The 26,827-nt window shown below is 42.8% G+C and overlaps 1 protein-coding gene across 1 annotated transcript in view; it reads right to left on the reverse strand.

Moving 5' to 3' along the window:
- The window catches only part of Rhbdd1 (rhomboid domain containing 1), a 137,544-nt gene extending 119,350 nt beyond the window's left edge, over positions 1-18,194 (reverse strand). Inside the window, exon 1 of the mRNA XM_045148125.1 lies at positions 18,143-18,194. The gene's annotated coding sequence lies outside the window, so the exon portion shown is untranslated. The remainder of the gene's footprint in view (positions 1-18,142) is intronic.
- Between the last annotated feature and the right edge of the window lie 8,633 nt (positions 18,195-26,827).

The raw sequence follows: 26,827 nt of genomic DNA on the forward strand, positions 1-26,827 counted from the left end.
TGGCCATGGGCAATGTGAAGCAGGTTTGCTGAATGCCTGCATGGAGACCTGATGGAACCATGAGGATGAACCGTGGATTGCAGTGGAGACCCAGTGGAGATCCGGGACCACGAAATGGCTGCCAAAGAGACCTGCGAGCCCCAATGAAGTTTTCCAGGACTGTGAGTAGCCTAGCTGGAGGGGCAGAATTGGAACTCCAGACACTTACTTGCTGCTGGTTAGAATTATTGGACTTGGAGATTTGTCACTGGCTAGAGTTGTTAGACTTGAAGGTACAGAGTCTGATGCCTGCCCTGGTTGTTTTAAATCTTGTTTGAATATTTCTTTGCTATGCCTAATGCCATCTTTTGCAGTGCAAATGTTTATTCTGTGCCATTATGGGTTTTGAGTTTTTGATGTTTTTTCTTTTGATATTATGGCTCAGTTAAAAGATCTTGGACTATGAGGATGTATGAATATCATTGGAATTGATAAAAACTTGTGGGGATTTTAAAGTTAGATGAATGCACTGCATTTTACATTATGTATGGTTATGAGTTTATGGGGGCCAGAGGCGGAATGTGGTGGTTTGACTCAGGTGTCCCCATAAACCTAGGTGTTCTAAACGCTAGTTAGGTTCCCAGCTGATGGGAGATTTGGTAATTAACACCTCCTATAGGGAGAGTATTGTTGAGGACAGGTTTGTGGGTATTATAGCCAGTGTTCCCTTGCCAGTATTTGGCACACTCTCCTGCTGCTATGGCACACCTTATGTTGGCCAGGAGATGATGTTCACCCTCTGCTCATGCCATCATTTTCCCAGCCATCAAAGAGCTTCCCCTCAAGTCTGTAAGACAAAATAAACCTTTTCCCCACAAGCTGCTCTTGGTAGGGTAATTTCTACCAGCAATGTGAATCTGACTGCAAAAGGACCTATCCCACAACATCTGAACTTTCCTATTCCAAAGTTAAGTACCCAATAAGTAACCCTTCTAGAAGTCCTGATGTGAGGCTATGGGAGACAGAAATCCCATTTTTCCTCTGTAGATAAGAAAGCAAGATGACGATGACTATAAACTGGCCCATGAGGTCTCAAACAGAGCTCTTTCCAAGAGACGACGCGGCTTAGAGGCCATGGCCTCCTAAAGCTTGTCCTTGCCCAATAGTGTGATGCCTGTGAAAGGGTCCACCCACCCAAGCACACATCACTCAAGAAAGCAGAAGTCCCTATTCTGTACTTGTACCACATCAATCAAAAACCTCCAATAGCTGTAAGTGGTAAATAAAAATCTTTCAAGGACTGGAGAGATGGTTCAGTATTTAAGGCACTTGCCCGTAAAGCCTAAAGACCTGGATTTGAGTCCACAGTACTCATGTAAAGCCAGTAGCACAAAGTGGCATATATATCTGCAGTTTGTTTGCAGTGGCTGGAGGGCCTAGCATGCCCATTTTCTCTGCCTCTCTTGTCTCTAACTCTCACTGCTTGCTTGCAAATAAGTAAGTAAAAAACTTGTCTTAAAACAACTTTTGAAATGATAGACTGTGATCTAAAGGCAAGACAGAAAATAGTTCAATGCTCTACTATACAGCAAGTGATTTTTTAACCTAACTCAATAGACAAAAAAAAAAATCAGCTATCTTTCCTTCATAGACATATGTATTGAGAATAAAATAAAGATTGAAACACACAAAATATGTGCTGGTTTGATTCAGGTGTCTCCCATAAACTTATGTGTTCTGAATGCTAACTCCCCAGCTGGTGGCCATTTGGGTATTGGAACCTACTAGAAGCAGTGTATTGTTACAGTCTGGATTATGCGTGTTATAGCCAGCTTCTCCTTGTCAGTTTGTGACACATTCTCCTGCTGCAGTTATCCACCTGATGTTGGCCAGGAGGTGTTGTTTATGGCTTTTTATGCCTCATGCCATCATTTTCTCCTGCCATCATGGTGCTTCCTCTCTAGTCCATAAACCAAAATAAACCCTTTCCTCCCACAAGCTGCTCTGGTCATGTGTTTCTGCCAGCAACACAAAACAAACTACAACAGTAAAACTGGTACCAGAGAGTAGGGCTGTTGCTGCTAGAAACCTGATTGTAAGGCTTTGGCCTTTTAGAATGATTTACAGGGGGAAAGTGGAAGGATTTGAAACTTTGATCTAAAAGACTCCTTGCAGTGCTGTAAGTATAGCTTGATGGATCATTTTGGTCAGAGTCAAATGACCTGACTGCAGCTAAGAACCATGGACTGTGAGGTTTGGCTTATGAGGATGAGAAAGAGCTGTGCTTGGACTGGGCTAGAAGCAGTTTGCATGAGAGGCTTGCTGCATTCTGTCTGCCTGTGTCCTGAGAACTGTGCAGGGTTACATTGTGTAAAAATAGATTGGGGTGAGCAGAGGGATATGGCACAGAAAAAAAATGAAACTTTTGGGCCAAACTGCTGCCCACTTAGATACAACTGTTTGAGGCATTACAACCATTGAGATTGGGCCAGCAGAAGGGTATTGGAACAAGAGAAAGAATGCAGATTTTTTTTTTAAATTTTTTTTGGTCATTATTTATTTATTTATTTGAGAGCGACAGACACAGAGAGAAAGACAGATAGAGGGAGTGAGAGAGAATGGGCGCGCCAGGGCTTCCAGCCACTGCAAACGAACTCCAGACGCGTGCGCCCCCTTGTGCATCTGGCTAACGTGGGACCTGGGGAACCGAGCCTCGAACCGGGGTCCTTAGGCTTCACAGGCAAGCGCTTAACCGCTAAGCCATCTCTCCAGCCCAAGAATGCAGATTTTTTGTTTGGTTGTTCATTTTGTTTTTCGAGGTAGGGTTTCACTCTAGCTCAGGCTGACCTGGAATTCACTATGTAGCCTCAGGGTAGCCTCAAATTCATGGCCACCTTCCTCCCTCTTCCTCCCTAGTGCTGGGATTAAAGGTGTGCACCATCACGCCCAGCTCCAGACTCTTTTTAAGGGGACTGAATGCTAAAGGAGTGTCTTGTTCTTCAAAGTCGGCTTTGTTACCTCCTGGATTAAAAAATTGGTAGCCCACCTCATACTATGTAGTATAACAAATGCAGGAAAGCAGAGTCATTGATTTTGCCATATGGTTTTGTTTTCTGGAAATGGCCATAGACTATGTGAAGCAGGCTTGTTGGATTACCTTTGTGGAGGCCTGATGGAGCCATGAGGATAGATTGTGCATTGTAGAGGGAAGCCAATGGAGATACCAGGAATATGGCATGGCTTCCAAGTACAGCTGGCAGCACCAGATGAAGTTTTCCTAGACTGTGAGTAGCTTAGCTGGAGGGGCAGAATTGGCACTCATCACTGGTTAGAATTATTTAACTTGGAGACTTCAATCTGGCTAGAGTTGTCACTGTCAGACTTGGAGCTACAGAGTTTGATGTTTGTCCTATTTGTTTTTAAAGCTTCTATTAGTTGAATATTTCTTTGTTATGCCCAACGCCATCTTTTGCACTGTGAATGCTTATTTTATGCCTTTTTTTAAAATCATGGCACAGTTAAGACCTTGGACTATGGGGATGTTTGAACATCACTGGGATGATTAACCAAAATTATGGGGACATTTAAAGATGAACTAAATGCAATGTATTTTTCATATCATAGATGATTATCAGTTTATGGGGGCCAAAAGGAGAATATGGGTTTGATTCAGGTGTCCCCATTAATGTATGTGTTCTGAATGCTAGGTTCCCAGCTGGTGACAATTTGGGAATTGGAGCCTCCTGGAAGTGATATATTGTTAGGGGTGGGCTTATGGGTATTATAGCCAATTTCCCCTTGCCAGTGTTTGGCATATTCTCCTGCTGTTGTTGTCCACCTGATGTCGGCCATTGTTTTCCCCTACCATCATGGAGCTTCCCCTCAAGTCTGTAAACGACTTTCCTCCCACAACTGTTCTTGGTCCAGAATTTTCTACCAGCAATGTGAAGCTAACTGCATCACCATGCTAAAAGGAACCAAAAATATTTTAACTCATAGAATCACTAAAAGAAACTGCTGGGCTGGAGAGATGGCTTAGCGGTTAAGCGCTTGCCTGTGAAGCCTAAGGACCCCGGTTCGAGGCTCGGTTCCCCAGGTCCCACGTTAGCCAGATGCACAAGGGGGCGCACGTGTCTGGAGTTCGTTTGCAGAGGCTGGAAGCCCTGGCGCGCCCATTCTCTCTCTCTCCCTCTATCTGTCTTTCGCTCTGTGTCTGTCGCTCTCAAATAAATAAATAAAAATGCTTTAAAAAAATTGTTAAAAAAAAAAAAAAAAGAAAAGAAACTGCTAAGGCTTGAGTATCAGTGAGTTCTGTCCTCTGAATTCAACAGAACCCAAAAGACCATGAGACTGGTTCCATGTCTATGGAAATATCAGGTCAGTCTCACCTAAGCAAGACTGTGGCAGAGGAGAAAGTCTAAACAGAAGACGTCAGCTACAGTGCTGGTCTTGCCACTAAGGAGGAGAATAAAATGACATCAAGAAATAAAAGATGGGATGGAGAGATGGCTTAGCAGTTAAGCGCTGGCCTGCAAAGCCTAAGGACCCCGGTTCGAGGCTCGATTCCCCAAGACCCATGTTAGCCAGATGCACAAGGGGGGGCGCATGTATCTGGAGTTCGTTTGCAGTGGCTAGAGGCCCTGGCGCACCCATATTCATTCTCTCTCTCTCTCTCTCTCTCTCTCTCTCTCTCTCTCTCTCTCTCTATATATATATATATATATATACTTCTTTCTCTCTCTGCCTGTCACTTTCAAATAAATAAATAAATAAATAAATAAAAAATTTTAAAATGTTTTTAAAAAAAGAAATAAAGGATAAAACAAGGGATGGGGAGATGGCCCAGTGGTTAAAGGGGCTTGCTTGCAAAGCCTACCAGCCTGGATTCAATTCACTGGTACCCATGTAAAGCCAGATGTACCATGTGACACATGTATCTGGAGTTTGTCTGCAGCAGCAAGAAGCCCTGGTGTGCCCATATTTCTCTCTCTCTTTCTCTCAATAAAGAAATCAATTAATTTTTAAAAAAAGCTAAAACACACAAACTGAAAACCACCAATACCACAAAAAGAAGCAAGCTTTGCTCCTAGATGGAGGACTGGGAGTCAAGGGTACATAATCAAAGGAAAGATATTCTAGCATCAGTAGTGGTAGGAGGACTAAGAGGGGACGTACAGATCTAGGAACTGCTTTGAACCACCAATAGTAGCAGAGTGCTTGCACCAGTTTAACTAAAATTACACAGAGAAAGGGAAATTCAGATTCAAAAGTGTTTCCAAGGAAAGGGAGACTTCCATCAAGGTGAAAAGCTCTGCTGTTTGTGAACAATATAAAGAAGTCCTCAAGCAACATAAATTTAAAACAAGCAAGGACTCCTGCCCAGGTAGGTGGCACTTGCTCTTCAGCTTGTGCCAGCGGTCCTGGTTCTGCTCCTCTCAGTTTAGCTCCCACCACGTGGCCCTGGATCGTCACAACCAACAGCCCCCCCCCCCCCCCCCGAGTGGTCTATTCCTTTATGCTGAGCTGGAACAGCAGGTCATCACAAGCACACAAAGCTCAGAACAGCCAAGCCTAACAGCTGCTGTTTTCAATGACTTACCACAGACACAAACACTTTGTAACTGATATTTCCTTATCCTAAAATACAAGTCCAAGAGTTAAGTGAAACCACAGGTCAAAGTTACACAGATGCACATTGGCAGTGTTGCCCTCAAACCTCACATGTATGATAGTCTTAGTGAGTTCCCTAACATTTATGAAACGGTATTGTTACTTCAATTTTATAGATGAGCAATGATTTTAACCAAAATAATCTGAGTCACAGTGTCTTTTAAAATGAAACTGACCTAATTTGAAGCTGAAATTTTTTTTTAATCACAAGTTAGTCTACACTCAATACTCCAGATATCCTCAAATTCAGCATTTAAATGATCCTAGTAGCTGTTTCCCTTAACTGATTTTATTGTCAGATATAAATTGATATTAGGGGCTGGAGAGATGGCTCGGGGCTGAAGAGATGGCTTAGCGGTTAAGCGCTTGCCTGTGAAGCCTAAGGACCCCGGTTCAAGGCTCAGTTCCCCAGGTCCCACGTTAGCCAGATGCACAAGGGGGTGCACGCGTCTGGAGTTCGTTTGCAGAGGCTGGAAGCCCTGGCTTGCCCATTCTCTCTCTCTCTCTCTCTCCCTCTGTCTTTCTCTCTGTGTCTGTTGCTCTCAAATAAATAAACTAAAAAAAAAAAATTGATATTAACTGTGATTCTGTATTACCAGCCTTCCTTTCCAGGGTGGAGAAGGGACCTGACTGGTGACCTCAATCATCCCACTGATCTAAAGCAATTAGGTGATGTTCAGTTTGCTTAGCTTTCTGCATGAAAATGGGGTGTGACTTCCAAGCTCTTCACATGTCAGAGCTCAGACTGCAAGCCAGCCCACTGTGTTCTAATAACAAGTATATTTTACTCACCAAAACATGAGTATCATCTCAATATAAGTAAGAGTCATTTCCCCAAAAAAGGGTAGTGACGATTTCCACTGACCATACCAAAAATATGTGCATTCTAAACATCATTTCAAATAGGAAATTTCCAGGTATGGTGGTGTGCGCCTTTAACCTCTGCATTCAGGAGACTGAAGCAGGAGGACTGCCATGAATTAGAGACCAACCTGGGTTACAGAGAGATTTCCAGGTAACATGGGCTACAGTGGGATCCTGCCTCAAAAAAAAAGTGAAATATAGGAAATCTCTTTACATAAAATTTTAGCTTGGCATGGTAGCACACGCCTTTAATCCCAGCACTAGGGAGACAGAGATAGGAGGATTGCTATGAGTTCAAGGCCACCCCGAGACTACATAATGAATTCCTATCAGCCTGAGCTAGAGTGAAACCCTATCTCAAAAAACCAAAAAAAAAAAAATTACTATACCCATTGTAATTGATTGGTACAAATAAATATGTGGCTATATATGTAAAAAGACCTGCACAGAGTAATATTCAAGCACACAGCTTCTTCTGGTAATTACAGTTACAGCTACATAAAATAATTAGTTTTTAAACATAATCAGTTTTTAAAATTAAGATGAGTGTGGTGGTACACGCCCATAATCCCAACATTTAGGAGGATAAGGAAGGAGGATTGCTTTACGTTCAAGGTTAGACTGGGCTACATAGTGACAGGTCATACAGGACTATCTAGCAAAACTCTGTTTCAAGATGCATGCCAGGAGACAAGGGTCATTCTTGGCTGGCTCCTGGGCCTGCAGGTCCTGGTAAGCTTTCTGCATCCCAAACCCTCCTCCTTACTCCCACGTGGGCTCACGACTCCCCTTCCTACTCTCCCCATGGCAGGATCTCTCCGCACTTTCTTTTCTTTCCTTCTCTGAATCTCATAAAGTCTCTTTAAACCTTAAATAAAAAAGAAAAAACTTTAATCCCAGCACTAGGGAGGCAGAGGTAGGAGGATCGCCAAGAGTTCGAGGCCACCCTGAGACTCCATAGTGAATTCCAGGTCAGCCTGGGCTAGAGTGAGACCCTACCTCGAAAAAGGAAAAAAAATGGTTTCAGAAAATCAGGTAACAACAACAAAAAAGCACAATAATGCAATTACTTTTCTTGTCTATAAAATAGAGCCTTCTCTGAAGCAATGTTCCCTACTTGGCATGCCTTCACCACCAGGCCCTCACCTACACATGCGCTTTGCTGGTCGAGCTCCTTAGTCACTGATCACTGTTGCTTTCCTTGACCACAAGCTTTTGTCCTCTAAAGGAGATGCTTTTCAGAAATGGGCACGTAACACACAAAGACACATCAATACAATCAAAACAATACATCATATCAACTTGGGTAAGTTTCCTCACCTGAACCAGGCTTAAAAGAATACAAAGTGGGGGGGGGGGGTGGCGGCTGGAGAGATGGCTTAGTGGTTAAGTGCTTCCCTGTGAAGCCTAAGGATCCTGGTTCAAGGTTTGATTCCCTAGTACCTTCATAAGCCAGATGCACAAGGGGGTGCATGCATCTGGAGTTGGTTTGCAGTGGCTGGAGGCCCTGGGGCGTGCCCATTTTCTTTCTCTCTCTCTCTCTCTTTCACTCTCAAATAAAAAGATGAATAAATAAATATAAAATTAAAAAATGAAAAGAATACAAAGTAGAGCTGGGGAAATGGCTTAGTGGTTAAAGAGTTTGCCTATGAAGCCTAAGGACCCCAGATCGATTCCCCAGGACCCACGTAAGCATGCGTCTGGAGTTCACTTGCGGTGGTTGGGGACCCTGGCAAGCCCATTCTTTCTCTTCCTCTGTCCTCTCAAATAAACAAATAAAGTATTTTTGAAAAAAATACAAAGTAGACAAAAGGAGGACAGGCATTTTTAAAAGGAGAAAATAGCACACATATGCTCTTAACATAGAGACATGAGGTACAGGCATGTCTAGGAAGGAAGGCTTAGCCTAACCACTTCTGCTAAAATACATCTTTTGAAATGTTCCTGGCAAATTTGTTCAAACTTAACTGATATATAAGGGAACAATATGAATATGAATTTCATGTACGATTCATGCAGAAAACTATACCCAGCTGAAGCAAATGGCACAGAAATTCATCAAGTGAATACCTGTCCACTTGTTGAACATCCACCAGCTACACAGTTCACAGACAGCATGACTTCCACAGTTACAGCTTTCTGGCCAATTTTAGATCTTCCCATCACTTACCAATAAGTCATAAGCTGCAGTCTTTCTGACAACCACTTCCAGAAGCAAAGTCCAGGACTTTTTAAGGTCAAGTGCTTGCATATTTGTTAATAGTTGAACATGTTAAAAACTATACTACCATGAAATCGGCTTCCTGTCTCCCATGTTCCTGATACCCCGTTTCCAAACTCTAGTTTTCCTGGAGTAACTGTGCTCAACATAGTGATTTTGAGGACTGGGAATGGCACACTCTAGCAGGGTGGATGGGACTGTCAGCACGAGGAAAGAAGGATCTGGGGACAGCTGGTTGGTAGCTATTTCTTCATGTCTCTTACATTTTGACTTTTTAAACTCACCTGTGGTGGTTTGATTCAGGTGTCCCCCATAAACTTAGGTGTTCTGAATGCTAGGTTCCCAGCTGATGGAGATTTGGGAATTAATGCCTCCTGGAGGGAGTGTATTGTTGGGGGTGGGCTTATGGGCTTTATAGCCAGTTTCCCCATGCCAGTGTTTGGCACACCCTCCTGTTGCTGTTGTCCACCTTATGTTGGCGAGGAGGTGATGTCCACCCTCTGCTCATGCCATCGTTTTCCCCTGCCATCGTGGAGCTTCCCCTCGAGCCTGTAAGCTAAAATAAATCTCTTTTTCCCAGAAGCTGCTCTTGGTTGGGTGATTTCTACCAGCAGTGCGAACCGGACTGCAACATCACCAAACTCACCAAAGGCAGAGGTTCCCATCACTCAAATATCCAACACACTCCATCTCTTAGCATTCTTGGCAAGATCCAAATAAGAAAGAATGAACTCTCCATCTATTAAATGTGTTCTCTTGTCCTTTATGACTTCTCCACCGGGAGGGAAGTTATTTTACCTTCCTTCATACAGACATTATAAACTAAATTTACTTCATCTTGATATCTGTTTACTGGACTGCATGTCCTAAATGTGCCAGGGTTTCATGTCTGATTATAGTTATTCAAGGACAAAGGCTTTTAGTAGGAGAAATAAGTATGGTACTCAGTTCAAGGATATAATCTGGATCACCAATTTCAACAAGAAAGTACTGGAAGAATAAAAATAAGAACCGAAGATCAGACGCTCTGCCAACACGTACATCTCAGTGAATTGGTGCATTTACATTCACGATGCATGTCCCCTCCACAAAGCCCACAAGGTCACACTACTAACTGTCAGTTACAATAAGCTTCTAAACTTCTGGTCAATTACCTGGCTAATAATAAAAGACAGAGCTATGACATCATTACAATTATAATTAATTTACACAGATCAGCTTCCTGATAATCAAATACATCTTTAAAAGCATTTAATTATTTTCACCTAGAAAGCAACATTCCACTTTATTAAATGAAAGAAACCGTGCTGTGTTCAGCAGGAAAGGCTGTTAGGCTGCTCTATGATCAAGGACAAAGGCTACATGGGCCACACTGCTGCCAGCCCAAACTATTGGCACATTCACAGCACACAGAGGCCCAAGATGATGGATAATACAATACACTTCACCAGTTTCAGAACATGAAGAAGCTGTGTGGGAACTAGGTAAGCAGACAGGCTCTGGAAAAAGAAATGTGCCAACTGTAGACAAGACCATCAACATATGTAGTACAAGACAGGACAATTAGGAACATGACCCTTGATGAGAGCTCTGCAACCCACCAGCCATGCGATCTTAAGAAATCTGAGAAATACAAGGTCATTTGACTTTTTTAGGGACCAAGAGAGATTACACTTACACACACACACACACACACACACACACACATGCACACACACATAAACACACACAACCATAAACTAGGAAATGATAAGTGGTTAAGATAAAAAGTTTAAAACACAAGTGTCTTTATAAGATAGTAGCTAATTAGCATTTTTACATTCTTAAAAGAATGTATTTTGTGTGCATGTGCGCACACATGTGCCTACATGCACATGGAGGTCAAAATACAACTTTCAGTCCAACCCTCGTCTTGCTTGAGCCAGGGTCTTTAGGTGTTCACCACTTCGTTCCCAAGCTTCCTGGCCATTTTCTTGTATCTGCCTCCCTTCTGGCTGTAGGCACACTGGGACTACTGAAGGCCACCATGACTTCTAGCGATTTTGTTATTATTGTTGTTTTAATGTGGGTTCTGGGGATCAGAACTCAAGTACTCAGAGTTGCATGGCAAGTACTTTATCCACTGAGCCATCTCCCAGCCCTTGACCCTATATTTTAAACCTCAATTATGTGATTGACTACACACACACACACACACACACACACACACACACACACACACACACACAGAGATGTATATAAAATCTGGAGAGAAACATACTTTTTAAACAGCAAAATTTAGCATGTGAAAGGAACACAAAAACAATTTTTTTTTTTTTTGAAGTAGGGTCTTACTCTAGTCCAGGTTGACCTGAAATTCACTATGTAGTCTCAGGCTGTCCTCGAACTCATGATGTTCCTCCTATCTCTGCCTCCCAAGTGCTGGGGTTAAAGATGTGCCACCACACACAACAAGTTATTTTTTAATTAAACTGTAATAAAATTGCAAGCCACTTTTTGTTAAAATTATGATTTACCTGAAAATTTAATAGGCCTTCATTTTTAGAGATTAAAAAAAAAAACCTCAGTAGGTCAGCTGGCAAAATTTTTACTTTCCCTTCCTTTCAAAAGAGCTAGTGTTAACAAAAGGGATCAGACTACAAAGTAAGAGAGTGAAAAACGAAGCCACTAAACATTGTATATAATCCTCAATTTTGTTCCATAGCTCTAAGTGAATTAGTGCCAATTCCCATTTTCATCTCTACCTATAATTTCCAGTATTAATCATAAGCCATTTCTTTCTCCCTCAGCCCACAAATCTTATTGTAATGAGGGCTCATTAAGGTTGTCCGACAGCCCTTCAGCCATAGGTTTTTAAACCAGAGGCACTTGGGGAGCTACAATGCCAGTATTCCATGATCATACCCTTAAAGAGGACTGAAATAATTCCATTCTGATGGTTGCCCCCCCCATCAGATTTCTCTATCTAAATTCAATGAAAAAGGGGTACCCAGAACCCCCATCCCTCATTTAATCCATGTAAGGATGTCTGTGAATTATTTATGAACAGAAATCCCCTCTGCACAAAATCCAGTCAAGAGTGGGAAAAGAAAGTCAGACTTCAAAGAGATGTTATATTCCCGCAATCTACAAGGGACACACGCAATTACTTGGTGACATGGGCCAGCTTAGGGATTTTTGCCTGTCTCACCCATCTAGTACCTCATTCTTTCTGTAAGAGAGAACCCATACCCATTAAATGTGGTCTTGGGAGAAAGGAGGAACTCTCAATCAAGGGTGCAGCCAGGCCGGATTGACTCTCTCCTAAAACTCAGAAGTTGCACACCAGGACCAACAAGTGAACAGCATTCACTTGAAGGACTTTCCAGATGTGCCAGGTCCATATAGATGGAGAGCTCCTTTGTTACTAGTCTTTACCAAGGAAGAGTGGCAGGGTTTGTCTGTGGGATTTGAGCTTACCCACACACTTCCTGAGTTACCTGAGTGGGTTACTTTGGGATACTATGGAGAGAGGACTTTGCTTTTTCTGTTTGAAATGGAAGACCTCTACCCAGAATGTCACACATTTACACAGGGCTCACAAAAAGACCTAGTTTATTGCATCTTCATTTTGACTGAGTTCCAGGCTCTCTGAGTTAGAGAACTGGATCACGAAGGCAATATAAGCTGTGTGTCATGTCTGCCCCAGCCATGCTGCTCCTGAAGGAGGGCACACAGACCTAATGAAGTGGGCAAGAGGAGTCCTGCATGGCAGAGTCCCCTGAAAAGCTCACTCTCAGTTGGGGACTGGATTAAAAACTATCGTCTCTAAAGGAAAGTCTGAGGGTTTCAAAATTGTCTTCTATTTTATTATTGAAGTGATTTTCTAAACACTGGATCTCTTTTGTTTCTCATTGAAAACAGTCTAGTATATACATTACTAAGATGTTATCACTTAAAAAATAAGAGCCAGGCGTGGTGGCGCACGCCTTTAATCCCAGCACTCGGGAGGCAGAGGTAGGAGGATTGCCGTGAGTTTGAGGCCACCCTGAGACTCCTTAGTGAATACCAGGTCAGCCAGGGCTACAGTGAGACCTACCTTGAAAAACCAAAAATAAATAAATAAAACGATGTTCCCTCTTGATGAAAGGACCTCCTGGACCTGTAGGACAATCAACCATCTATTCAAAAGAGAACCAAGTCAGGGGCTTCTTCCCTCTCTTCGCCCACACAGGGCTCTTTCCATGCGTTTGCCACAGAGCTTTACCCCTTCGTGTCTCATTTCACATAAGGCACTATGAGCCCAGAGAAGAAAAACAATAAATGGGAAACTACAGCATGTCTGCTTTTGCATTAAATGTGATGATATTTGCTAATATTCTTTCTGCTGTAGTCAGTTCAACACTCCTGGGATGAACCTGCAAACCAGACACAGTATGGGAGGCATAAAATTTATTTCAGGCTTACATATCCAGGGGAAGTTCCATAATGGCAGAATCCCTGCTCCACAAAGGGGGAACAAATACCCCATCAACACCACCAAAAGCAAGTACAAAACCAACAGCAAAACATCAGGGAACCCAAGCAGAACTCACTCTGCATACCTTGGGCTGGAATTCAGATCCACCCAAAAACATACCTTTGGGCTGGACCCCAGGATCTGCCCACAGTGACACCTCTTCCAGCTAGGTGGCTAGAAATCCAAGTTACAAGCTTTTTAAATAAAACTCCTGAGTCAACCGGGGAACACCACACTTCCATTTAACAAATATGTAACTACCAAAATAAACTCTGGACTGCCAAGAAGCTACGGCCTGGAGGGAAGAAAAGACACAAACATAAGAAGCAATATTATGACGTGATGAAGAGCTAAGTTAAACCTATGTGTGTGATGTGTGTGTTACATACATATATATGAACATGTCTGCAGAAAACAACAAAGTTTAAAAATTCTTTATGGGGGAAAGTACTAGAGTAGCGGGTAATAAAGAAAACAAAATTACTCCTTGAAAGTCAATAAAAAGCAGAACAAGCTCATGAAAAATAAAAAACTCGTTCTCAGTCATCATTTGGTGAACAGGACAGAACTGCTACAGGATGCAAATTCAGGAGGCTAGGAGCTGTTGAGATTGCTTGGTACTTAGACTCTTGCTTGCAAAGCCTGCCAGCCAAGTTCAATTCCCTAGTACCCACATAAAGCCAGATGCACGGAAGTGGTACATGTGTCTGGAGTTTATCTGCAGCAGCAGTCCTCTCATCATAAACACATAAGTAAACTCAGAAGACTACAAGATCCCCTGTTAATGCAAAATTAGCATTCTTGGAAAGGATAAAGGAGTATCCTTTAATATATTGGTAAGATAAAAGAGATTACAGGAAGTATATAGTGTTCCTATGTTTACTCAAATTTGGAATCACAACTGATTCATTACAACACACTTAATTACAGAATTGCTGGCACTACTATCATGAAAACAAGTGGCAACTTTTCAGACTTTTCAAATAAAAAAAAATCCTCCTCACACATTCCTAAATATTATTGATATAAAACTGAAGTCATTGCAGTCTATATATGAATTTCATTCACTACAATCCTAACCCTGACTCTGGATTAAAACTGCATAAGGAATTTAGCACCATGGAGAAACAGCTGCTGCTAGAATAACATCCTGGAGCTAAAGTCAAAAGCTCTGAGGTCATCTAAGGATGTTGTCCCTAGTGTGTGGCCATGGGCAAACTGTATCATCAACCTACTGTTCTTTTTTTTCCCGATCCATTGATGAGGAAAACTCAACTTACTCCCAAGGAAAGTCACTGTGAAGAATCAATGAAATACCACATTACAGAAAAGCATATAGCAAGCACATCACTAAAGTTTGTTTCTCATTCTCCCTGCGCTGTCTTGTAATGAGCCTTCCCCCATGAAACTGGGAAACTGAACTTCATTTTTTTGTTTTTTCTTTTTAAATTTTTATGTATTTGAGAAAGCAGAAGATAGAGAGGGGGGATGGACACATCAGGGCCTCCAGTCACTGCAAAAGGAACTCGAGACCCAGGTGACCCCTTGTACATCTGGCTTATGAGGATCCTGGAGAATTGAACCGAGGTTCTTTGGCTTTTCACACAAAGGCCTTAAGAGCTAAGCCATCTCTCCAGCCCCAGACTTCATTGCTTTTTAATTATGACGTGCATGTAACAATGTCCAAGAAGCTAGATGGTAAATAACACCAACATGGAAGCTGGAATGTAGTTATGTGGCTATCATAGAGATCCCGAGGGGCTCTTGCACAGGATGCACTGTGTCCCAGGAATAGGTACAACTTCTTTTCTGAATAGAGTCAAAATGATCCCCCGCTTTGAAATACCACTCTCATGTTGATGCACCAGCAGCTGGCTGACTGAAAGCAACTTCCTTCCCCCACACTACAGCTGTCACGGAAGCCCTCCTCGCTGTGAGTAAAAGACAGTATCATATTACTACTACCACTGCTAAGGGCAATCTAGCAAATACTTAGCATCTGAAATTATTTTGCTTATGAGAACTCAGTATTAATTAAAAATTAAGTCTTAAAAAAAACTTTACCATATGAATGCAAATCAGCTGCTCTCACACAAAACAGTGAAGGGTACACAATACCCCATACTTCTCTTGAGTACTTATTTCTTTTTCCTGAGTCATTTGTGATGCTAAAGTACAGTGAAAATAGTAAATAGCTTTTAATAGCGATACAGCTGTCACAATGTAAGAGGAACTTTTACAAAGCCAATTTTCCAGAAATCTGCACAGAATCCTATTTTTATAAAATATGGGTCAGACTGAAGGCTATATTCTTTTTGTAAATAATCACTCATGTTCTTGCATGAGAACTTAGACATGTGTTGGCATTGCTGAAAACTGTCTTCAGTGTAAGTTTGCAGAATGATCCCACTTACAGAATTTTTAAAAACACTTTTATGATATTTGCAGGAGAGTAGACAGAATATGGGTGCTACAGGACCGCTTGCCACTGCAAATGAACTCCAGATGCATGTTCCTCATTGTGCATTTGAATTGAACCCAGGCCAGCAGGCTTTGCAAGGCTGCCACCCCAGGTTCAATTCCCCAGAACCCATTTAAAGCTAGATGTAAAAACTGGCACATGCATCCATCATGCCTTTCCAAAAGACATTTATAGAGCCTCAATGCCTAACAAATAGAGGACATGTTTTACACATTATTTCATTTGAGTTCAGTGGCCTAAGAGCCATGGGTGTTTGTCTCATGTGTGTGAGGGTGCTCTGGGATGAGGCCAGAGGACAACCTCTGGTGTGGTCTCTTTTCATTGGTTTGGAGCTCACCACTTAGCTAGAACAGCTGAACAGGGAGCTCAAGGGATCCTCCTGTCTCGCCTCCCCTGCAATGGGTTTTCAGCTATTCGCTGTCATATCCAGCATTTCATGTGGGTGCTGGGGATCAAACTGTGGTCCTCCAGCTTAATTACATGACAAGCATTTTACCCACTGAGCCATATCTCTAAGCCCCAAAGCTTTCTTTCTTTCATAGAAAATATTCTGGGCCTTTGAATATTAATGTCATAAAATGGAACAGTGGCACTTTGGTGATAGGATTAACACTTTAGAGGTGACAAAGTGGCCCATTCACTGGAAAACTCCCCACAGAACTCAGGAGCCAGTGTGGCCTTGGGAACATGGGCCATGATGGTTCCTTTTGATCCTTGTCAACACTGCAATGAGCTTCAGCCTTAGGGCAGTGGCTTCAGATCCTGAATTTCCTGTTTCTTCCCACATAACACCCTTGAAAAGAGAAAGGAATAAGTCTGGGAAAGTACAGCATCTGTATGATCTGAAAAATAAACAGGCTAAAAACAGTGTATCTGGCCTAAGTGTGATTCTCCCAGTTAATGGAGACCTGAAGAATGGATGTCAGGGCCCCTGTCCTATCACAAAGCCACACGTGAGGAGGAAAAGGACGGGGCGTCTTGTCTTGCTAGTTACTCTTCCAAACTGCTGTTTAACTCTGGAACTAGCATGCCTCTGAATCTTTTCCAACTAAAAAGCCAGAGGGCCAGAGAACTGAAACTACCTTAACACAATCACTAATACTGTATTTTAAAAGACAACTTAAGTAGCATTAATATTAGTATATATTGCTGTAACCTTTATACGCGGGGGCTGCGTGGGGGGGGGGTGTGGGAGAATAAGTACCTCTATATAGCTGAGGCTGATCTCAAATCTGCAATTCTCATGCCTCGGCATGGGAACTGTGGGTGCACACCACTAGTTAACTGTTACCAGAAATACCCTGCGCCTAAACTTCCACTCTCAGCATGTAACTGGGTGTAACAGTAGACCAGATACATGCAAAGGTATTTCAGGAACTATTGTTCACAACTAACTGTACAAAGTATCCTTCCAGCACAATCTATGTGCTTACTTAATGCAGTTCTAGTTAACAGCCCACGCGACGGTTCTGCATGTTGTTAGTTTGTGTTTTCACTTGAAGCACTTGGAGCACATAAAGGGAACAGTTAACTGATTTGCCCAAGCTCCTGTATCTAGGCAATACATCACTTTAATTCAAATTCCATAATCTATGACTTCACAACTGGGATTACGAATATGTTAAAAATTCCTAAATTTTGGCATTCAACTGCATTGGAATCAATTGGAAAGCTTGCCGAAAATAATTTCATGAACTCGGATATACAAGTTAAATCTACATTTCCAAGAAGTTCCCAGGTGATGCAGACAGTTTAGGAACCCAAGCGTTGCTGACCAGTTTTCCCAACCCACGCCAGCACAGCAGCCAATGAGCAGCACAAAGGTAAAGGAAAGAGAGGGATGTTGTGCAGGCAGACACACGGCGTGGGAGATAGGATTGACAAAAAAAAAAGCGTGGGTTCCGTGAATGTGCTGAAGTGGGACCCACAGCGCCCGAAAGCCGAGCGTCTGCAATCGTCCAACAGGAGCCCTGCGGTGACAGGAGCACTAACGCGGAAAAGCGGCAGCGTCAGGTCAGCTTGTGGGCAGCCCCACCGGCACGGGCGGGCTGGGGCGGGCAGGGCCGAAGTCGGGACCGGCGCGCTTCCGGCCCGGCCAGCAGCTCCCGCAGACAAAACCGGAGCCGAGCCCCAAGAGGCTCCGCGCCGCTTCCTCCTCGCTTCCGGCAGCGGCCGCCCCGGGGGGGGGGGGGGGGGCCGGGGGTCGTCGTCCGCCGCCGGGCCCACGCACCGCAGGGCGGCCTGCGAGAGTCGTCCCCACGCGCGCCCACGGCGCTGCCCGGGCGGCCGGACTGCCACCGCGACCCAGCCCCGCCCCGGCCCGCAGCCGCGCCGCATCGCGCCCCGGAGCCCGCGACCTCCGCACGCCGCCGAGCTCGCCGCGCACCACCCCCGACGCGGGCCCTGAGGACTGGAGCCGGAAACTCACGCTTTCCACTGCCCGCCTGCGTCGCCGCGTCCTCGTGCGCGCGTGCGTCATCGCTCACGGACGCCGAGCCCGGGCACGGCGCTTCCGGCAGGCGACTGCGCATGCGCGCTGGGGCTCGCGTGGCCCGAGCGCCCGTGAGAGCGCCCCAGGGAGACCCCGCGCCCTCGTGTCGCGCTGCAGGCGCGCGGGGAGGGATGCGGAGCGAAGTGTCAGGAGGCCGCCCCCCGCGTGCCGCAGCGCCCACGGCCTGTCCCGTCGTGTCCTCGGCCGCTGCGGAGTCTCCCAGGCGAGGGCCCGGAGCCCCGGAGCCCCGGAGCCGCGTGCCTGGTGCACAGTGCAGTCCCAGAGGCTCAAGTCTGACCCGGCTCGGTTTGCCCTCTCCGAGGGATCGAGGTGCTAGTTACCTGTGTCCATATGTCACCTGCTGCAGTTTTAGTCACTTTCTGCTTGCATTTGGAAACAAGTCTCCGGTTCAGTGGAGGAGTCTGAGCTATAAATGTGACGCAGCTTTCACTTCATAGGAGAAAACTGACTTGAGATATCTTTTATTGCCAGCTTCCATAATCATAGACAAAAAACCATGGTAATTCTCTCCCCACTCCCACTTTCCCTTCCATATCCACTCTCCATCATATCCTGTCCCTTTCTCAATTAGTTTCTCTTTTGTTTTTATGCCATCCTCTTTCCCTCCTGTTATGAAGATCTTAGGGTACTGCCAGGCACTGCCTGGTAATAAATGTCTGGGCAATTTTGTGTCTGGAAGATTATATTGTAAGGAGTCCTAACCATCCTTTGGTTCTTACATAGAAGAAAACTACTTTTGACATAAAATTACCTAATAACTAGAGGAAAGGTAGGCTATTCCCAAGGAAGCAGGTAGTTTCAATCTGCTTTTTGTGTGTTGGAAGTTGTAACAGCTGTTATTAGCTAGCATATTAAAGCTACCTAAATCAGAAAAGAAAATTTTTTTCTTTTATTTTTGTAAATGTTTTATCTATTTGTAAGCAGAGAGAATGAGAATGAATACAGGCCTATCAGGGCCTCTTCCCACTGCTGTTGAATTCCAGACACATGCACCACTTTGTGCATCTGGCTTTATGTGGGTACTGGCCATCAGGTTTTTGCAAACAAGCATCTTTAACCACTGAGCTATCTCTCTAGCTCCCAGAAAATTTATTTTGTATTATTGTGTATGTAATTTTAAAGCCCATCATAGGATGTCTATTTTAGAATTAAAGTTGATGTGAAAAGTGGTTCAGGTATAGATATGCACGCATAGATACATGAAGTCATTCTTAGCAAACAGGAAGTGTGTGTTTCATGAGCCAGACAATAGCAGCTTCAGTAATGTAAAACTGCTTTCAGTGCCTAGAAGTTTTGAAATTTTTTTTTTATTTATTTGAGAGAGAGAATGGGCACACCAGGGCCTCTAGCCACTACAAATGAACTCCAGATGCATGTGCCCCTTGTGCATCTGGCTTATGTGGGTCCTGGAGAGCTGAACCAGGATCCTTTGGCTTTGCAGGCAAATGCATTAACCATTAGGCAATCTCTCCAGCACTCAGTGCTTCTAATTTTAACTTCCATGAGGCTTTCCAACTTACAATCTTAAATCCCTCAGACCAATATCTTTAGCCAAGCACATCAGTCCATTACAAATTTAACCATGATCAAACTCTCTGGGCCTATGCAGCAGAATGCAGCCATCCCTTATACCAGTAGCCCAATTGCAATAGTCCTTTTCAGTCGTTCCTTCCCCTTAGAAAGCTCATAAGCCAAGCCTCCAAATACAATTCTCACTGCACTTAGCATTCTCAAACTCTCATCCAAATAGTCCATAATACTTGGTTTACTACTCCAAAAGGCATCTTCCATGGTAAGTACCAAGTCCATGCCCATTCCTCCAAAACAAAAGTTCAAAAAAGACCAAAATCCACATGGACAGATTGATCTAACACCACATTCTGATACCAATGTCTGTAGTAGAGAGCTTCAAGTAAGCTGATAACAAACTTCTAGACCAGGCACAATTATGGAGGAAGGGATATTTATTGAAGCTTACAGATCCAGGGGAAGTTCCATAATGGTAGAAGTTGGCCCTCTCTTAAAAGACAAGGAAGAGAGAGAGAGAGAGAGAGACCACAAGCCAAATCCCTAAACCCACACCACAAAACTAACACACTTCAGAAACTCTAGGCATTTTGCATATCTTTAGAATGGAACGTCAAATCCACCAGCACACCTTAGTGCTGGACCCTCAGATCTACCTCCTCTTGCCAGTTGGCTGTAGATCTAAATTACAAACTGTAATAAAACACTGAATATACTGGGGAGCCATCTATTCAAAATACCAAAAACCTCAAACCTAGATTTATTTCTAATTATAACCAAAGATTTATTTCTAATTATAACCAAAGAATTGAATAAGCAGGACATGATGGCACATGCCTTTAATCCTAGCACTTGGGAGACAGAGGTGGGAGGATCACCATGAGTTCAAGGCCACCCTGAGACTACATAGTTCAAGTCAGCCTGAGCTATAGCTTAAACCCTACCTCAGAAAAAGGAAAAAAATAAAAGAATAAAAAAAGAAGACTGAGAAGGATAATTATTAAATTATTATATTTATTGAGGGAAGTACAGAACCAAGGAAAGGCACCCATTTTGAGAGACCCCACTTTGAGGGCCTGGGTAAAAACACAGAAAGAGGAGAGAAAAGAAAGCTCAAGGAACTGCCACATGGGGAGCTGGAGAGGGTAAAAGAGCCCAGGTGGAGAGTAAGGGTTAGGTTGCCCTCCCGGCTGGACCTGGCCTAGGCTGAGGTCAAGCCTGCCTAGGCCCAGCCAAGGGAAAAACTCAACCATAGCTGGGAGTTCCCAAGTGGTCAGAGAGCCTGCCCTCCCCTTACAAGGTATTTATAATCTTACGGTGGTGGGTGGGCTATCTTCAGGCTTAGGAAAAATCCTGTTGTTTGTGGAAAAATAGGTCTAGAGAACTAGGCAAGAGATAAGAACTCAGATCATTTTTGATTTCTAGCAAGTACAAACTTTACTTCTTTTTTTTTAACCTTTAGGGGTCCAGTCACCCTAATTGTACCCTCCTTTCACCCTCTCCCATGAGAAGGCAACCTAACTGCTGTTAGAGGAAAGAGGATGATGATGTCAGATTATGAACTATTTCCTGTTGAATGAGGCACAAGATGTGGCAGGCATACTCTTGGAGCAAGGAAGGTCCAAGATAGGGTATCCATGCTACCCCTCCAAGGCCAGCTTCCAAGTGCAGGTTCCTCTGGACCTTTCCCCCAGTCCCTGGCATGTGCCTTACCTCATGGCATATAAGGTTTGCTGCTGGTCATACTAAGTGCATGTGGAGAGATTTCTGTCCTTACTCTATGTCTTGGTGGCTTAGATGCCCTACTAGGGGAAAGAGTTCCTAGGAGACCTTTCCCTTCTTCCTTCGGTGGGGACCTGGGATATTGGTCCCCCTTGGTCTGTGAGTGTTTGGGTCTAAAGAGTTGTTGCTATTGCTTTGAACATAATCCCTGGTTTTATTACTTTACATATAGGGATTCTACCCTTTGTTGATATTTGAGAGAGAGATGAGAGAGATCATTTATTTGATGTCTTTTTATCATACCTGTTTCTACCCTAATATACATGTTAGGTACACCTGATGTTTGACTTATGTAAGGAGTTTGTAACCTGATCAAATATTTTGATTCAGTTTACCTATTTGATCTTTTTGTCTAGTAAGAAGTTTTATCTGACAGAGGTGACTTTAGGTGTTTAAAAGAGAGGAGCTATAAAGAGAATCAAAGTTATATACTGATTGTTACTCCTTTTTCATTGACCATTTTGTCTCTGGACATGGTCTGGGTGTCACAGGCTTAAGCTTGCATGGGGTCTGAGATAAAGGGAACACCATCCCTTTTTCCAGAGTCCAGCTTGCCATGACTTTAAATAGCATAGCAAGAGCAAAAAGAAATGACAGAGCAGAGAGCTAAGCCTTCTGACATTTCTTGTCTTATTTCAAAGTTGTTTGTTATTACCTAGGAAATTTATTTTACCCATTTGTAATACACAAAGGGATAGGGTCTTGTCTATGTCTAACCTTGTTAGACCTCCAAAGAATGTGAATTACATCTGTGCTTGTGACTTTGTGACACACCTATCATAGGACATCACCTGTGTCTAATGTAAACTGAACTTAGATTAATCTGTGTCCCTATATGCAACTTTTAGAGATTCTTTAAGAATCTGGAAACAGTTGAAAATGCTTTAATTTTAGACATAGTGTTTATCCGTTTACCTGAAAATTAGCTTTTTGTTCCTTATAAAAGGAAATTTATTTTAGTCAAAATTTGGTCTTCTAGATCTATATACCCTTTCTACATATGTACACCTTCATCCACATATTTTAACATTCTGATCTAAGTTCTACTCAAAAACAGCATTTTTAACAAGCATTTTTATGACCAAAATTGGAAGATTCCTTCCCAGTTCCTTCAATCATCTCATCTCAACTCATATTTAACCATCTTTCTGATAAGACTATTAAGAGAAACTATATCAAACTCATCAATCTTATTATCCATTGATGAAGAAGCAGGTATTCTAGCTTCAAAGAGTTAATTAACCATCTTATTATTGGAAATTTGTCAAGTAACACCCTTAGCAGAAAAACGTAGAATTTCCTTACTATTATATCACCCCCAAATCACTATATTTTAAATTAAATTTAAGAAAAATAACTACTAGATGTCTTATAATACCAGCGTATATACCTATAATTTTTATATGACCCATTGATTTGAAACATCTCCAGTTAATAAACTCCATGAAATATATTCTTCAAAGTTATAAGCCTTTGAATACAGACAAAACATGACAACAGTTTGGGGATAATCTTTATTAATACCTCTAATATACTTGGAAATTATTTTATTAAAAGTGACTATGGCAAATTTTTGTTTTTGTCTTGAGACAGGCTGGCCTGATACTCAGAAAAGTTGCCTCCTTCTTTCAAGTTATAAGATGTTACAATCTTCTAAAATCCCTGGAAAATTATGAACCACCACCTTGGAGAGAATTTTTTTGTTTTTAATAATTCTCTATGTAGGCTGAAGTTGACTTAGAACATTAGCTCAGTAATATTTATGATGTCATGCAACAAACTATGGCCTGTTTATATAAAATTTCAGCTCATTTCAAGCTTCAGTTAAATTTTTTAAAATTATTTATTTATTTGAGAGTGACAGAGAGAGAGAGAAAGAGGCAGAGAAGGCAGAGAGAGAGAGAGAGAGAATGGGCATGCCAGGGCCTCTAGCCACTGGAAACAAACTCCAGATGCATGCACCACCTTGTGCATATGGGGAATCAAACTTCAAAACAGGATCCTTAGGCCTCAATGGCATGTGCTTTACCACAAAGCCATCTCTCCAGCCCCAGGCTTCAGTTCAATTTGACCTTTAAAGACAAAAACAAAAAAAAAAAAAAAAGAAAAAAATGAAATAAATCAAATGTAATAAAGGAACCAAAATGTGTCTATAAATAACATCTGACTTGTTTAAAGTCTAGACAAAACAGAAAATACCAGGCACAGTTCAAATTAAAATTATGTACTTATTTTTACCAAGCAATTTAAAAGTCATGTGGTTTTATAATGTGGAGTCAGGCTATCACATTGGAACCTTGAGTTGGTGATCCTCCTGTAACCAGCTTCCCAAGTAGCTAGGATAACATGCCTGTACCATCAGGCCTAGTTTATTTTACTTTTCATATTACCTATATGAATAAATCATTTACAGCTATGAAAAGATACATATGCCATAGAGCACTTTGGCAGAAAATCACAGCAGTTGGTATGCACCATCAGGCATGTCTTTTCCCACTGTGCCCTGTGTTTCCTGAGGGACAGCATGGTTATCTCACTCACTTACATCCACAGGCCTCAGGTCCATGGGGGAGGGTAATGTGGCTGGGACCAAGGGCTGTTGAAACAATCCTTCCAGCCATGCATCTAATCTTGGGACTTGGCTACATCAGTTTTAGTCTCTCCTTCATTAAGACAGCCAGAGACCCACAGCCTTGAGATGGCTGCTTGCTCCATTCCAATGGTGTGGCCTCAAGTGTCCAACTGAAAGGCGCAGAGGCCTTTCCATAGGAGAGGCAGATCCCAGAGCAGGAATTGGAGCTTCGCCCTCCCATCCACCATGGGCACCATGTGTCTTGTGGCACAGTCAGCCCAGGCCCAGCCAAGGGAAAACCTCACCCACAGCTGGAAGTTCCCATGTGGTCAAAGAGCCTACCCTCCCCTTGCAAAGGTATTTATAACCTTTGAGGGTGGGCTGTCTTCTGGCTTATTGTTGGTGGGCTGTCTAATGGCTTAGGTGAACCAGGGGGACAGCTGGTTGATAGGGCCGCTAGGCTGTCTCGGGAAGAGGTTAGCATTGATACAAGGTTCCAGGGGCTAAACTTGACCAACCACAGTGGTTATTTTTGTTGTTGTTGTTTTGTTTTTCAAAGTAGGGTTTCACTCTGGTCCAGACTAACCTGGAATTCACTATGTAGTCTCAGGGTGGCCTCGAACTCACAATGATCCTCCTACCTCTGCCTCCCAGTAATGGGATTAAAGGCGTGCACCACCATGCCTGGCCACCACAGTGTTTAAATTCTATGAAAGACCTCCATCCCAGGAGGGGTCCTGTGGAAAAACAGGCCCATGGAACTGGGCAAGAGTTAAGAAGTCGGATTCTCTTTGATTTCTAGCAAATACAGACTTTCTTGCCTTTTTTACCTTCAGGGGATCAGTTACACTAATTATACCCACCTCTCACTATGAAGAAAAATAAATAATACATTATTCTCACTGTAAATCTTTCAAGAAGCAGCAAATACTAATCATGTCACAGCCTGGATACCATGCTATCTTGAAATTTCATTTACCAAATAAATTCGACCATTACTTTTTAATTCAGTCTCACCTTATCAGGATTGGGCAGAATATAACCAAATTATTTGCCAGAATGTAATACAAATATTCCCAGGAGAGTCTTTATTACTGTTACTATCTTATCTTCTGAATTCTGGTTTTCTGACTATCATGAGAATGGCCCCAATAATCTCTGCTTATATCATTCTAAGGATCCTCTAAATTGTGACTCAAGACATATTCCATATTTCATATGGAATTTCCATATTCCCCTTCAAACCATTTTCCAAGGCTGAGAAACCACATGGTCATTTTTATCACAACAGTAACCCCTGACTCTTGGTGCTTATATTCTGTATTAGTTTCTTACCATATTACTATGACAAAATATCTCACAGAAGGAAACTGGGATGGATGATTCATTTTGTATCATAGTGTCAAACCGTTATGTGAGTAACAGCATAGCAAAACTCACAGTGATAGCCAGAGCTTAGTGGAGGAGGCACCTTATGTGTTGTTAGTTCATGAAACAGAGAGCTCAGGCCATAATAAGGAGAGAGTCACACCATCATGTCCCATCCCCAGTGAGCTTCCACTGCTAGCAAGTCCATAAGTCTCAAAGGTTCTACAACCTTTAAAAACACCACCAGCTGGGCATCACTTGGTTCAGACACACTGTTAGGGACATTAACATAAAAACCTTTACACACCATACCAGGTGTTGTAGTCAGCTTCACTTTGCTGGCATGAATTCCAAAGCAGGCACCGTTTATAGGAGGAATGGAATTTGTGAGGAAAGTGTAAGAGAAAAACGAAGAGAACACTGGACTTGGTCGCTGCAGATAGACTGTTTATGGAGAGGTACAGTGAGGGGCAGCAGCCTTCGCACTGGATGAAGGCTCAGGCTCTGAGTCAGGCTGGGGTTCAAACTTATAAGAAGGATCCTAAGGCACAGAGAGTGATAGCTGCAGGTCCAAGGGATTAAGGTTAGTTATTAACTCTTTAGTTCCCTGTAGTTTTCAGGGAAGGATATTAACCCTTCAGAATTTATTTTAGGCTTTCAGATCAAGGAGAAGTTCCATCATGGTGAAAAAGAGAACATCTACCACCAAAAGCAAAGCAACATCTGGCAGCCAAATAGCAGGGAACCTAGGCAGAACTCAGATTGCTCCCTGCATGCCTTGGGAAAAATTTCCAGATCCGCCTAAACACCCTTTAGGGCTGGACCCTAGGATCCTCCTACAGTGACATCTCCTCCAGCCAGGCTAGAGATCTAAGTTACAAGCTTTAATAACCTCTTGAATCTATAGGGGGATATCAATTCAAACTACCACATAATGCCCCTAGCCCTCAATAGGTTCACAGCCATTTCACATTATGAATTGTATTCAGTAAAACTTCAAAGGTCCCCATAGTCTTTACCAACTTAAGATAGTTCCGAAGTCCCAAATCTCATCTGAGATTTAAGATTGCCTCTTAGCTGTGAGTCCTATAAAATCAAAACAAGTTTTATACTTTCAAAATATTAAGGCATAGAGTAAACAGTTCCAATTACTATAATGCATAACAAGGAAAGACTAAACCAGTGAACACTCAATAATCATCAAGAAATAGCATACTTCTTCAGTTCAAGTCATATCATAACCACTGACTGACAGTCTCCAGATTTTCCAGTTCTGCCCCTCCAGCTCAGCTGAGTAGCCAGGGAAAACTCCCATTCCGAACCAACAGCACCCCATGGTAGCCCTTTCACAC

Source organism: Jaculus jaculus, chromosome 4, assembly GCF_020740685.1.
Source record: "Jaculus jaculus isolate mJacJac1 chromosome 4, mJacJac1.mat.Y.cur, whole genome shotgun sequence".
Taxonomy (NCBI): Eukaryota; Metazoa; Chordata; class Mammalia; order Rodentia; family Dipodidae; genus Jaculus; species Jaculus jaculus.